At 42.2% G+C, this 14,539-nt stretch overlaps 1 long non-coding RNA gene across 1 annotated transcript in view; it reads right to left on the bottom strand.

Annotated features, from left to right (window-relative positions):
• Nucleotides 1–14,539, bottom strand: part of LOC125161826 (uncharacterized) — a 35,835-nt gene that overhangs the window by 7,577 nt on the left and 13,719 nt on the right. The window contains exons 4-5 of the long non-coding RNA XR_007150773.1: nt 12,027–12,105; nt 10,593–10,711 (exon numbers count right to left, since the gene is read on the bottom strand). This is a non-coding gene — a long non-coding RNA (uncharacterized LOC125161826). The remainder of the gene's footprint in view (nt 1–10,592; nt 10,712–12,026; nt 12,106–14,539) is intronic.

Here is a 14,539-nt window from a genome sequence, read left to right as displayed (position 1 = left end):
CCATGAAGACCACACTCCAAGTGCTGAGCCCCATGTGGTCCTTCCTGCCCACATCTGGGTGGGTCTGCTTTTGTCGTGTATGACCAAATGAGGACCCCTCAGCCCCACAGCTGGTGCCTCCAGAGGAGTGTTCTGGGCTAGAGGAGGGGAGACCCAAGGTCCCATCTCAGCCCTACCAACAACTTAGCTGTGTGATCTGGAAACAAGGCAACCAACCTCTCAGGTGTGTGAATCAGTTGCACACACTGATTAAGCCCCAGGCAAAGATATTCATATTTTATGACCAAGAAGGATGCTCTAGAGAAAAACTGCCAATGCCTGGGGTAATATCCCATGTAAGGAATCCGAAGCTTCAGGACCATGGAGAAAAATACAAAAACTAGGACAAGGCACTCAAATCCTTCCTCTGTTGCTAATCTGAAGCCTGCTCTAATGTCCCAGCTTCCTTTCCTGGCCATCTGTAGCCACCGAATCTCAGGGACAGTCGGGCCCCAAACTTTATCTGTGATCAAATCCCTATGATAACATCTTTGCACACAGGTCACATAGCCTGTGCTTAAACACCACCAGGGATGAAGAGCTCACTATCTCCTATGCCTGCCAATGCCATCTTTGGGCTGGCCTAGCCAATAGAACAGTTTTTGAGATCTGTCCCTAATTTACTGTGACTGCCTGGACGACCAAGTTAAGGCAGATGCTGGGGCTGTCCAGGCTCAGTGGTAGATGATAGACTAATGAACTATGTTCGTCATTGGTACTGAAATGGGCAGCTGTATCTGCCCCCTCCCCCTCCCCAGTACTAGAAACTTTTCTTCTGAGACAACTGCTTAAAACCATTGGTCCTTGTTTTTCCCTTCAGCAGCTCCATGTTAGGACACAATCATCTAACCACTCAAAATAATCCCGTCTTTCCATACTACAACGATTAATTTAGAAATGAATGTGTGACCCAATTCCAGCCAGTGAGATGTGATCAGGGATGTTAGCTGCGAGCTTCTATGAGCTTTCCTCATTTTTCTTAGAGTTATAGGAGGCCAGTTCTTGCTTTCTTACTGGAAGTGAACAAGAGAGCAGGTAGCCCTTATTGCTACTAATGGCCATCACAGGCATGCTAGAGCAACCAATGAAGGATAAGGCTGACACAGTGGATAGCAGAGTGGAGAAATGAAAAGAATCTGAGACCTAGATTATATCACTGAGCCCACAAATCAATCAGACCCAAAGCGCATCTACCTCTCGTCCTCCAAGTTATGCCAACTAGTATATGTTCTAGTTATTTAAACCTATTAGGGTAGGATGTTCTGTTATCTGCACTAATTGGGCCATGTGGATGTAACAAGTCTAGTTCATGTTGGAATGTCTAGAGATAGCCACCCTCTGTTCTTGTGTCTTCTTACTCCAGGTTTCACTTTTTTGGTCGCTTCAACTATTCCTTATACAGATTGGCTGGGAGTAATTTAGTATTTTGCAGGCTCGCTTCTGAGTATACTCAAATTATTTTAAGTCACTCTATAACACCTGATAATAGTTTCTATTTTCCATCTAAGCATCTGGTGAGGTCTGTAGAAAAGTGAATACCAACTATGTACTCTGCCACCCAGCCTCCTGACATTGTTCCTGGAATCCATATGCTGTTGATGGTCGCATGGGGTTTCTCTTTCCCCAGAATGGCCAAGGCAGCCAAGTTCTTCCTGGCTTCTGGGTAAATAACTCATGTTCTCGTCACTGCGTGTCACAGATAGAGAGTTTTCAGTGGGATTCAATGTAATTGCCACCATCTATCACTTTAATAGCCTAATGAAGGTGAGATGTAATTAGAAAGGGTGTCAGTGGAATATGGAGTTTGTTTTACAATTATCTATATAGCCGGGGGGACCATCAGCACAGAACATTGCCTTTTAAAAGCCCAAGAAACATGTGGCATAAATGTTCATCTTTGAATGACTTAAAGGGACCTGTGGTCAAATTCCACTGGGCTATTTCGTAGGTCCTTTAAATACTGATGCAGGTTGTTTGTGTTGGACACTAGGTGGGCTCTGAAGAAAGTCTCACAGATTCTTGTTTCCTATTGACTTCTGGTGATATTGCAGAGCTGTTTCTCTTCTCTTGTCACCACTTGAGTATCTTTGGCTGCCCCTTCCTTGATGAACAGTTAATGACTTCCAAACAAACATTATAATCATCCAGGACTCGCTAGTGAACAACATACCTCTTCTTCAACTGAAGAATTTCTCCCTGAGGGCTTTTTTTTAATTGTAGTAAATATATATAACATAATATTTACCATTTTACCTAATTTAAGTGTATAGTTCAATGGCAAGTATATTCACAATGTTCTGTAACCATCACCACTATCCATTTCCAGAACTTTCACACCATCCCAAACAGAAACTCACTTCTTGTTAAACAATAACCCCCATATCCCCCTCCCCTCATTCTGGGGAACCTCCGTTCTACTTTCTGTCTCTATGAATTTGATGACTGACTCTAGGTACTTCAAGTCAGTGGAATCATACAGTATTTATTCTTTTGTGTCTGGCTGCTTTCACTTAGCATAATGTTCTCAAGGTTCATCTACATATGGCACGTGTCCAAATTTCCTTCCTTTTTGAGGCTGAATAATATCCCATTGTAAGTATATACACATTTTGTTTATCCATTCATCCACTGATGGATACTTGGGTTGCTTCTTTTGGCTATTATGAATAATACTACTGTAAACATGGGTATATAAATGTGTGTCTCAGTCCCCTTTTAATGCTTTGGGTTATATCCAGAAGTGGAGTTGCTGAATCATGTTGTAATTCTATGTTTAACTTCTTGAGAAACTGCTAGACTGTTTTCCACAGTGGCTGCACCATTTCGTATTCTAACCAGCAATGAACAAGAGTTCTAATTTCTTTTCACATTCTCACCTGTACTTGTTATTTTACACTTAAAAAAAAATAACTGTGCTAATGGGTGTGAAGTGGTATCTCATCGCGGTTTTGATTTGTACTTATCTTTGGGGTTTTAATATCCAAATCCCTCAAGAGGAAAATACTTGTCCTACCACAATATGGTAGCAAGGCCTCCAGAGATGGGGCAGAATCCATAAGCAGGAGCTTCCCAGAGCCTCAACTGCCTGGAATGTGAGCCAGAGATTTTCATTTCTCCTTAGAAATGAGTCAGAACACCAGATTTTACCCTAGTTGAGGTGGGGGAGAGAATTCTGAGCTTGGGAATAAACAGATATGGCCTTCATCACTATCTTGCCATTGCGTTGTTCTTGGGTGGATCACTTGGCTCCTCCAAATTTCCATTTTCGTATCTGTAAAATGAGAACACTCTGTACTCAGAATGGAGTGTTAAATAATATGATGATGTGGAAGCACCTGGCAAAGTTAATACATGTCAGGCCCTCAATAAATATGATCCAACTACAGAGATATTCATAATTGTACCTTGGCTTCTTATTGGGCTCAATTTGTCCAATAGAACCTTATAAATCCCATGAAGGCACACAGACTAAATCATAAATTTCTCCCAACTCCTTGTAGCCTAGTACACCCTGGCTAGATAGGGCTCTATAGTAGCTGATGAACACATTGTTTGGACTGTAGTTTTCAGTCAAGATCATAAGAGGTAGAACAAGAGAAAGAAGGCTAGTCTCTAAATCAGGAGGACTCAGGGTGACATTACAAGGGCAAACCGCTTCAACAACATCAACAAATTCCCTAGACATGGACAAGACGAATGTACCTTACATGTGGAGCATCCTATAGTCAACACAGCATTTCTGATGTATTATTCTCTCTTCCAATTCCCACAACAGCCCTGTGAGCAAGGGATCATTCCCATTCTCATTAGATGGATGAGCAAATCAAGGCTCAGAAGTTTAGGTCCAGGATCCAGGACCTAATTCAAGGTCCTGGTGGTGTCTGGACTTGAACCTAAATCTTCTGATACCAAGTCCATCAAAGCTCTGTGACTCAAACCCATTCTAGATCCTGGTTTGATGACAGGAAGAAAAGCAACAGAGATCAAAAGCCACAAGAGCCTTTTCTTTTCACCTTCTTCACACCCAGAACTTCATCATCCAGGTGACTTACTGGATGCTCTGTTACATGTTATCTATGATGGTTTGCCGAAATGGAAATAGGAATTCTCCTTAGTATCGATTTCCATCTTCTCCCAAACCTGTGTTCAACAAATATTTCTCTGAACCAAAGCTCAGGCCAGTTTCTTTGGCTCAACTGTGGAAGGACCACCTTCCCTGAGCGCCTTCTCTCTTCCCGCTCCCCTGCCCTTGTGCCCCCGCTGCCGTGGTTGGAATATGGTTTATTTCATAGGAAGAAATCAACAGCAGACAGACCGCTGGATGGCTGACCCTTATTTAGAAGATACTGTCAGTGGGAAGAACACTGCCACCAGATAACGATCACTTGCTGCTAGATAAATTCCAGGGCTTATCTCCTGATGGATGTTTTGCAAAGAAATAACAATTATTCACCATAGTTTTGTTGGATTGCTGTGGTGTTCACCCTTGCCAAGGGGCACAGGCACCCTTTTGGGAACTGAGCCACTGGGGACAAAGCACAACCTCAGTTTACCACCCAGTGTCTAGACCAGGAGGCAGGAGATGCTAAATGGACAAGGAAGAGGGAGATAGGAGTCTCCATCTCCAACCTGCTGTGTGACTTTGGGGTACTTGATTTATCAATGCCTCAGTTTCTCTAGCCTAAACTATGGTTGTTACTTGCTACCCTGGGCTATTTTAAGTGCTTGGGAAACACTTGAAACCAACATTAGGATGTCAAATGGCGTTTTCAGCACTGTTGAAGTGCCCACATTAGCTCCATTTTCACGGAAAGGGGAAAGGAGGCATGGCAGCAGGAGAGTTGGAAGGAGAGAGTATGGGGTGGGAGAGGGCCATGAAATGGGGCCGGGTGGTGGGGGGAAGTTTGAAAGCTCCACAGCTGTGAGGACACTGGAAGTAAAGGAACTCTCACTGTAACACTGAGCCCAGTTTTCCCTTCTGGTCAAAAGAGCACTGGATTTGGAATCAGATGGTTCTGGATTCAAATCCCAGTGCAGCCATTTATTAGACATGATTGTGAGCCAGACGTGAGCCTGCTGAGTTTTAATTTCCTGATTTTAAAATGGGAATATGACTCTGTCCAAACCTGAATTATTGTAATATCCTCCTGACCTCCTGCTTTTCCTGTTACCTTTTATCAAAGCTTAAAATTATGATACTCCTATACTTCACCCCCTTCAATGATTTCCATTTCTTTCTTTCTCTCTTTCTTTCTCTTTCTTTCTTTCTTTAATTTATTTATTTCACATAATGGCTTCCATTTCTCAGAGAAAGTCTGTCTTTATGATGGCCTAAATGGCCTCCCAAGACCAGATCCTTGTTCCTTCTCTGATCTCATCTCTACTCTGCTTGTTTTCCTCAGCCTTCCTGGCCCCTCAGGACTGCAGCTCAGTCCCTTTGCACTGACTGCTCCCTCTGCTTGAAACACTCTTTGCCCAGATATTTGCCTGATTTACTCCCTCATCTCCCTCAAGTGTTTTTTTTTAATTTATTTTTATTCAAGTATTATTAACACACAGTGTTAAATTGTTTCACATGGACAATATAATGATTCAACAATTCTGTGCATTTCTCAATGTTCAAGGTAAGTCTACGCTTAATCCCCTTTATCTATTTACCCACCCCCACCTACCTCCCCTCCAACAATCACCCTTTTGTTCTCTGTATTTAAGTTTGTTTTTAGTTTGTCTCTTTTTCTCTTCCTTTGTTCACTTATTTTGTTTCTTATGTTCCACATATGAGTGAAATCACATGGTATTTGTCTTTCTCTGACTGACTCATTTCACTTAGCATTATATCCTCTAGATCCATCTATGTTGTTGTGAATGGCAAGGTTCCATTCTTTTTTGTGGCTGAGTAATATTCCCTTGTGTATATATACTATATCTTCTTTATCCACTGATCTATCAGTGGACACTTGGGTTGCTTCTTTATCTTGGCTATTATAAATAATGCTGCAATAACCCTTCTTAAGGAAACCTACCCAAATCATCCTTTTGAAAATTGTAAGCTCAACTCCCTCTGATCTTTCCAATTTGCTTTATCTCGCTGGTTTTTTTTTTTCCCCTCTAACATATACCACCTTCGACCATACTGGATTCTTACATTAACTACTTACTTATCCTATAGGTATTTGTTATTTTTGTTGCCTGTCTCTCCTCATGAGAATGTTTGACTCCTGAAGGGCAGGGATTTTTGTCATTTTTATTCAGTGGTATATCCCTAGAACCTAGAAAAGTGGCTGGCACATAACAGAGGATCAATAAATATGTACTAAATAAAATACAAGTTGAGTTATGTCTGTCTGTTAGGGCTTTGTGGAGGATTAGAAATGATACATAGAAAACACCCAGCACAAGACTCTGTTCCTGGCAGGTGTTCAAGCATCATTAGTAGATGTGCCTGCAAGGGATGTGGTGTGTGCGAGGTTCCAAGTTCTGCTAGCTCCACTGATGGACACACAAGACTTTCTGGGACCCACACAGGAATATGTATATCAGCCCAGAGGGACTTACACATGCTAACAATTACTCTTTGCAGAATGTATTATTATCATAATTTTCATCGGAGATGAGGTGAAAGCCTCAGAAAAATTAAGTATCTTGCTCAAAGTCACACAGCTGGGCTTCTAATGGAACCACTCCCCCCTCCCAGTAAGAGGAATAATTGCACTCATTTTGCACAACTGGTGGCTCACATTTTAAAAAATGTTTCTTGCAGAAAAATTTGAAAATAAGAGCCTAAAGAAAATTAAAATCACCTATAATACCACCACCCAAAGCTAAGTACAATCAGAATTTTTGTATGTATCCTTTCAGGCTTTTATTTAAAAATTTTTTTTTCAACGTTTATTTTTATTTTTGGGACAGAGAGAGACAGAGCATGAACGGGGGAGGGGCAGAGAGAGGGAGACACAGAATCGGAAACAGGCTCCAGGCTCTGAGCCATCAGCCCAGAGCCCGACGCGGGGCTCGAACTCACGGACCGCGAGATCGTGACCTGGCTGAAGTCGGACGCTTAACCGACTGTGCCACCCAGGCGCCCCCAGGCTTTTATTTTAAATATAAATTATAAAGAGCTTTATTTAATAAAAGCGGACTTGTACTATAAGTATCATATATCAACTTTTTTTTTAAAGAACTATATTATGGACATTTTTTCATGTCACATTCAGATCAAATTCATTCTTTTGAATGGCTATATAGTATTGTATATAGCATGATGGAAAATTCTATTGCTAGAATATGATTTTTCTCCAGTTTTCCCCCCATTGCAGATACTGCTGCAGTAATCATCCTTGTACATGTTACTGTTTCTGTGGGCTAGAAACCTAGAAGTGGATGTTCTAGATTGAGGGCATGAGCATTTTAAGTTTTGGTTAAGTGATCTCATTGTCCATAGTAGTTGCTCAAAAAATGTTTCTGTCCAAACTCATTTCTATACTGTATCTCTCTCTTCAGTTTGAAGAAGAGGCAAACACTTCAGCTTGAGAACATGATTTTAGAACATTTCCTCCTGAAATCCTAAATAATCAATCGATGACTGCCCCATGGCCCACTAGGGTTCTACTGGAAATCTCCCTGTAGAAACAGTAGACTCTTTGCTTAGTGAGTATCCAATGTCTACCATTAACTATAAGGTAAACCATAAAAAAATTGTGTATGTTTTTTATTCAGTGGAAGAATTTCCTTTTCCTCACTTGCTGAGTATTTTAATCAAGAATGGGTGTTGAAGCTTGTTAAATTCTTTTTCTGTATCTATTGAGATGATCAGATTATTTTTCTCTTTTATTCTGTTTAAGTGGTGAAATAAATACATTGCTTTTCAAAGGTTGAAACAACCTTACATTCTTGGGACAAAATGTACTCAGTCACGATGGATTATCTTTTTTCTGGATTTGACTTGCTATGGTTTGCTTATGATTTTAATATCCATGTTCATGAGGGATATTCATCTGTAATTCTCTTTTCTGTAAAGGCTTTGCCAGATTTTTGTAGGAGGCTTATGGTGACCTCATACAATGTAGTGGGGCATGTTTCCTCATCCTTTACTTTCTGAAAGCAATTGCAAAAGATTGACATTTCATATTCCTTAATCTTGATAAACTTCAACAATGGAAACATCTGGACTTAGAGGCTTTTTGTGGGAAAGCTGGAGATAAATCCAAGGTCTTTAACAGATAGGGCTATTTAGATTTTCTATTTTGTTGTGTCAATTTTGGTAAATTTTGTTTTTCAAGGAATTTTTCCATTTCATCTAAATTATCAAATTTATCAGCATAAACTTGTTTATAATATGTGCTTATCACTATTTTAAAGTTTGTGTGATCTGAAATGATAACAGATCCCCAGTATAGATTATTTGTGTTTTCCTGATATAGTAATTTGTGTTTTCTCTCTTTTTTTCTTGATCAGTATTGCTAGGGGTTTTATCAATTTTATTCATCTTTACAAAGAGCCAACTTTTGGTTTTGTTAGTTTTCTTCATTGTTTTATACTTCATTTCTTTCTGCTCAAATATTTATTAGTTTCTTTCTTCTATGTGCCTAGGGTTTAATTTGCTCATTTTTCTTATGGTAGAAACTTAGATCATTAATTTTAAACCTTTCTTCTTTTCTTTAATGCCTACTTATTTGAGAGAGAGTGGGGGAAGGGCAGAGAGAGAGAGAGGGAGAGAGAGAATTCCAAGCAGGCACAGAGCCTGATGCAGGGCTTGATCTCATAAACTGTGAGATCATGACCTGAGCTGAAATCAAAAGTAGGATTCTTAACCAAACTGAGCCACCCAGGCGCCCCTAAACCTTTTTTCTTCTCTAATAAAGACACTACAGTGGTAATTTCCCTCTAGTGCTGCTTTAGATGCATTACAAGTTTTGATATGTTGCATTTTCATTACTATTTAGTATGAAATATTTTCTTTTTTTAAGTTTATGTATTTATTTTGAGAGATAGGGAAAGTGACAGGGAGAGAGACAGAGACAGAGACAGAACATGAGTGGGGGAGGGGCAGTGGCTTTTTGTTTGTCTGGAGTTTATAAATCTACCTGGAGAGTGGTTAGTCTTAAGATGAGATACTCTACCATTACCAAAAACAAATACCAGTGGCACAAATTGCCTGTTTTACATCTTCCACCCTTTTGCTATTGAGATGTTTAGCTTTTCTTATTAATTTATAAACTCTTCCTCCTGAGCTCATTTCTGCATCTGCTCTGTTCATGACCTAGTTGAACTGGCTGGTAAAATGGCTCCTATTTCACATTTCTCAAAGAGATCATAAAGGATAGCTTAAGAAAACATTTACAAATGGATCAAGAACAAATACAAATACGAAATTAGAAATCACTTCATGGTGGTATCTACCAACACACTGCTATATAATCCTCTGCATTTAGAATTAATAGTGCCCTCGCTGCTGGCTACACATGACACAACTTTTCCTGTCCCCAGGCCATTTCATTTAGGCTATTTTTTCCCACTGTAATATTCTACACATGATTTTAAGGCAAACATACTTTACTCACTACAGTGTCTGTAGAACAAACATCACTGAGCATGGAGTCAAGAGACCTGGACGTTAGTCATGGTCCTCACAGTCACATCTGTGTCACATCACATCACAGTCACTTTCCAAGAATCAATTTCTCCACCTTGCAAACAATCATAATGAAAGAGTATTGTGTTGTGGATAGAAGGAGGCAGGTGCAAATACCAGCAAGCTCAAGGTGTGGTGCTCAGGAAGAGCTCAATGGAAACTGAGTTCTTTCTCGAGTTCTGACCTGTCCAAAAATGGACAACAGAGGTGAAGCTTCTTGGCTATGGGTGCTGCAGATTATACCATGGGAAAGATGTGCATGTGGGTGGAGGTAGCAGCTGGGCACAGGTACAGGAGAGAGCAAAGGGGATGGGGAAATTGGGACCAGAAATCTCTAACCACTGGGGTTTGCACTTGCTCACTGGAACAGTGTCAAATAATTACTGTTCTAACCCATTACATTTCAGATGGTCTACCATGAAGAATTATTGTGGGAATAGCAAGCAAATATAGGTGACTTGAACACAGCTAGTAAGGTGAGCCTTGGGTTCAATTTCTGGCCTATCTTATCCACGATGCCAAGCGTTTTCACACACATGGATATTCCTGACAGTGTACCTGGTTTATAAGAGGCACTCCATAAATCCTAATATCTGAGTCTGAATCCAACCTGCTTTGCAAGTATCTTCCAATGAGCCACACAGAACTGAACCTGGGGACTCTGGACAATCTCAGCCACAAGGCTACCATGTTCCTCTGCACCTGCTGAGCTGAGTGCTGCCTTGGGTGGGTGTGGTACGTGGGCACTGGGAAAGAAATCCACTTAGGTAGGAGATTTAGAGCCAGCTCTCATCTCTACCTCTCCCAGCTGTCTGACCTCTAAGGTACTGGGGACAGTGTGGGATGGTGTCTCCAACTGCTTGAGCTGTCATAAAAGAACACTATAGACAGTGGCTTAAACAATAGAAAATTAGTTTCTCACAGTTCTGGAGACTGGAAGTCCAAGATCAAGGTGCCATCGGTGTTGGTTTCTGGCAAGTCTTGTCTTCCTGACTTACAGAGGGCTACATTTTCACTATGTCCTCACATGGCTTTTCTTCTCTGTGTGCACAGAGAGAGCGAGAGAGTAAGAGAGAACTCTGGGGTTTCTTTCTCTTCTTATAAGGTTACACTCTGATCAGATTAAGGCCTCACCTTTATGATCTCATTTAATCTTCATTACCTCCTATAGGCCCTACCTCCAAATACAGTCATTTAGAGGTTAGAATTTTAACATATAAGTTAGTGGGGACACAATGGGAAAGTCAGAGCCATGAAATGAAGAGGAGAGGGTCAGAGGTGGCCAAGAACAACAGAAAGAACACAGCAAACCACGGGCACGGTGAGCACAGCAGCCTGACACAGGCAGTTCTCCAGGCACTGGGCCAGTCAGTTCAGAAATAGGCATTTGGTTTGTTCCAAGATGCTGGCTATTTCTGTTGACTGAAGATCAAACCAGGCCTCTCCAGGGACCAGAGAGGCCCCCTCTGTGGCCCCACAGATCTGGCTGAAAAGCCCCTTGCCCCACACAGGGCATAGCAATCTTAGAGGGAGGTTTTGCTTTCTGCTTGGAAGAGATAAGGGAACCAACAGAGTCTGGAGAAGGGCAGAGAAGAGTGAGACATTTTAATAAAGGGCCTTTGGTAACCTCTAGTCCCAGCAAGGTAGCATGCCTGTGTTTTCACAGGCAAGAAAAAAAAAATACAGGGAGCTGAGATCATCTTACGAATCCCCAAAAATACACAAATGGGTTAATGACCAAGTTCTTCAGGGTCTAACAATCAACTGAGCAGGGCTGAGGACACCTGACATCTGAAAGCTTCGAAGAATGTGCACAGGCATATAGGACAAACCTGATCCAGCTTCCAGAAATCCAAAATTAAAAATGAAAGGATAACTAAGGGGGTGATTCTCTCTCTATAGTCAGACTCTCCATAGGGTTCCCTTAAGCAGTGAGCTCCCCTACTGCCATTAAAATATTATTCGATTTACAAAATGTTAATTATATCTAACTTTTTCCTAAACACGTCTATTGTGAACCTAGCTGCCCTGGTTTGACATAGATTCATTTCCTCACGTTTACTCGAGCAATTTTTGTCAGGCACTGTGCTAGGCTCAAGCATGTGGGGTGAGTAAATCTCTTGCCTGGCCTCCAAGGGACCAGTGTTTACTAGTCAAGCTGCTGGGTGTGCGGCCAGCTGGAGCGCCATAATAAAAACGTCCACAAGTGCTCTGAGGACACAGAGAATGAGGCAGTGACTTCTGTGATGGCGATGGTGAGGACACATATCCTGGGAGCCTCAGCAGTGGAGGCAGTGCCCGAACTGGAATTTCCCCACTTGACCATTCGAGTCACAAATACTTGGTGAGCACCTACCGTGTGTCAGGCATTGTGTTCGGGTCTGCAGTACCACAGAGATGACAGGCAAGGTTCCTGCTTTCATGGAGCCTTCAGTCTAGCCACAGAGATAGTGAACAAAAAACAAGATAATTATAGATTGTGAAATGTGAATTAGAAGAAGAGGGTAGGTGGTTCCTATGTGGGGGAGGCTTACTTTAAATCCAGTGGGTGGGGAAGAGCTTGAGGAGAGGGCATTTGGACTGACAATTGAGGGATGATAGTAAGTCTCTTTCAAAAAAAGCTGGTAGGAGCTCTAGATACAAGAATTGGTGAGTGCAGAGGTCCTGGGGTGGGGAAGAGATCACATGTCCTGGGAACAGAAAGAGGTTGCTGTGGCTAGAGCGTGCTGGGCAAGGGCAGAGGCAGAGCTGCATGGTAAAGGGCTGTCTTGCTGCTTTGGGGAACAGGCTGGGGGGTTAATTGGGAGAAGGAAACTCAACTGGGTTTTATGGTTAGAAAGATGTGCATGTCCTGTGAACACCCTTACCTCTTCCCATCTAGTTTGGGGCAACTCTCACTATCTGATTGATCCTACTGATCCCATCTTTATTGACAATGTTCATTTTTTGCTCATCATGAAGTTTTGCATGTGATATCCCTCTAATATTAATTAAAATATGGTTTATCTTAATTACTGAGTTCTTGGCACCCTCCCTTAAATGTTGCACCTGAGGTACGCACCTCACCTTCCCCATCTCAGCCGCAGCACTGCCCCCCAAACCCCTTACCCTCTTCCTTCAATACTGAGATGTGGCTCAAAGGGTAGAGGGAGTTGGAGATGCCTCAGCTTTTCTTTTCCTGCCAAGAATTTCAACGCCCCTCTCCCACCCTGGGCACTTTTCTCAGTATGTCACCATGTGCGCACAAAGACATGGCTCTTCTCCATCATCTGATCTCTGTTGTGTACGGAGGAGACCGACGACCACAGTCATCCGGGGAAACCAGCAACCAAGGAAAGCTTCAGAGTAGACAGAGTGAGCATCCAGATTCTCAGATGCCTGGCAGCAGAGGCCCCCTCTGTGGCCCCACAGATCTGGCTGAAAAGCCCCTTGCCCCACACAGGGCAGAGCAGTCTTAGAGGGAGGTTTTGCTTTCTGCCCGGAAGAGGTAAGGGAACCAACAGAGTCTGGAGAAGGGCAGAGAAGAGTGAGACATTTTAATAAAGGGCCTTTGGTAAGCTCTAGTCCCAGCAAGGTAGCATGGTAGGCAGGCATGGATTTTGATGTCTACGCCTGGCCTCCTCTGAAGCCTTGGCACACTTTCCAATAAGTACATAAGATGCCCAGGTGAATACAAGTTCTGCATGAGAGGCTGTGCGAGGGAGGAGCCTCTTGAAGGGGAGCTCCGGCTAGGTCAGGGGACTGGGGCTCAGTTCTGTCTCACCTACTCGGCCACACCATTGCACACCTCTGCGTCTCTGTGATAAAATCCCTATAGATGCTTCCTAATTCCCTACCAGACACTGGGTCCTTAATGGCTAGGATTTGTCTTAATACTCTTAAAAAATTTTTCAGCATGCAGTATATGCCTGTACATAGTATACCCTTAATCAATTTTGATTAAATGAAATGTGGAATGATGTGTAGGAAAAAACAAACCCAGCAATGGTGCAGTGAAGTCCTATACCAAGGATGGATGGGCTGAATGCACCCTGGGGCCCCTTTAAATTGTCCCTAACTCATCAATCCTTGTCTACTACTTTCTACCTTCTCAACTGGATTTCTTACTAATAAACTCCTTCATCCCATCAGAGGCTAAATTGGGAAATTCTTCTTTGTTCTTGAATAACTTTGAATAATGTCTCACATATATTTAATATACTGGAGGGAAGGTTGGATTTAGAAAAGAATATGGATTTCATGCACAACAGACCTAGACTTGGAAATTGCTATTATAGTTTTGAAGTATTATGTCACTTTTGAGTGCAAGGGATGTGTGTTCCTCTTACTCTTGCCATGGTCAGTGGTGACCTCTTTGTGGGAAATTCAGCACACAGATTTTGTGCAAACTCTTGCGCGTTCCTCATTTTGGGAGTCTTCTCTGTAGGATGTGGCATCCTTACACTCTTTTTCTGCAATTCTCTCCTCTCCTGGCTTCCTCAATTAGAACTCTGATTCTCTTTCTTCCACTTGAAGTGGTTCTTTGATTTTCTCTCTTGGTCTGCTGTCTCTGTTCCCTCCTCCTGCCCCAGGAACACTGGCATTCCCTGGGATCCTCCCCCAGGGAGGCCTCACCTTCTTCCTGCCCTGGTCTGTCACTGATCTGCCCCTGACTTCCACACCTTTCCCTTCTGCTCTCGCTTCATCCTGGGGCTCCAGGTTCATATGCCCAACCTCCTTGGACAACTCCATGTGGATTCATATTGTGCCTAAAATTAAATTTGACTGAGAAAAAAAAATTGTTTTTCCTCTCCACCTTCTAACCTTCTCCCAACCTAGATTTTTTTGTCTCAGTTGATGATTTTGCCACCAATTTAGGCATCCGGGAGC

The sequence above is a fragment of the Prionailurus viverrinus genome, chromosome A3 (genome assembly GCF_022837055.1).
Source record: "Prionailurus viverrinus isolate Anna chromosome A3, UM_Priviv_1.0, whole genome shotgun sequence".
NCBI lineage: Eukaryota > Metazoa > Chordata > Mammalia > Carnivora > Felidae > Prionailurus > Prionailurus viverrinus.
The sequence above is the reverse complement of the archived record's forward strand: the minus strand, read 5'-3'. Positions and strand labels throughout refer to the sequence as shown.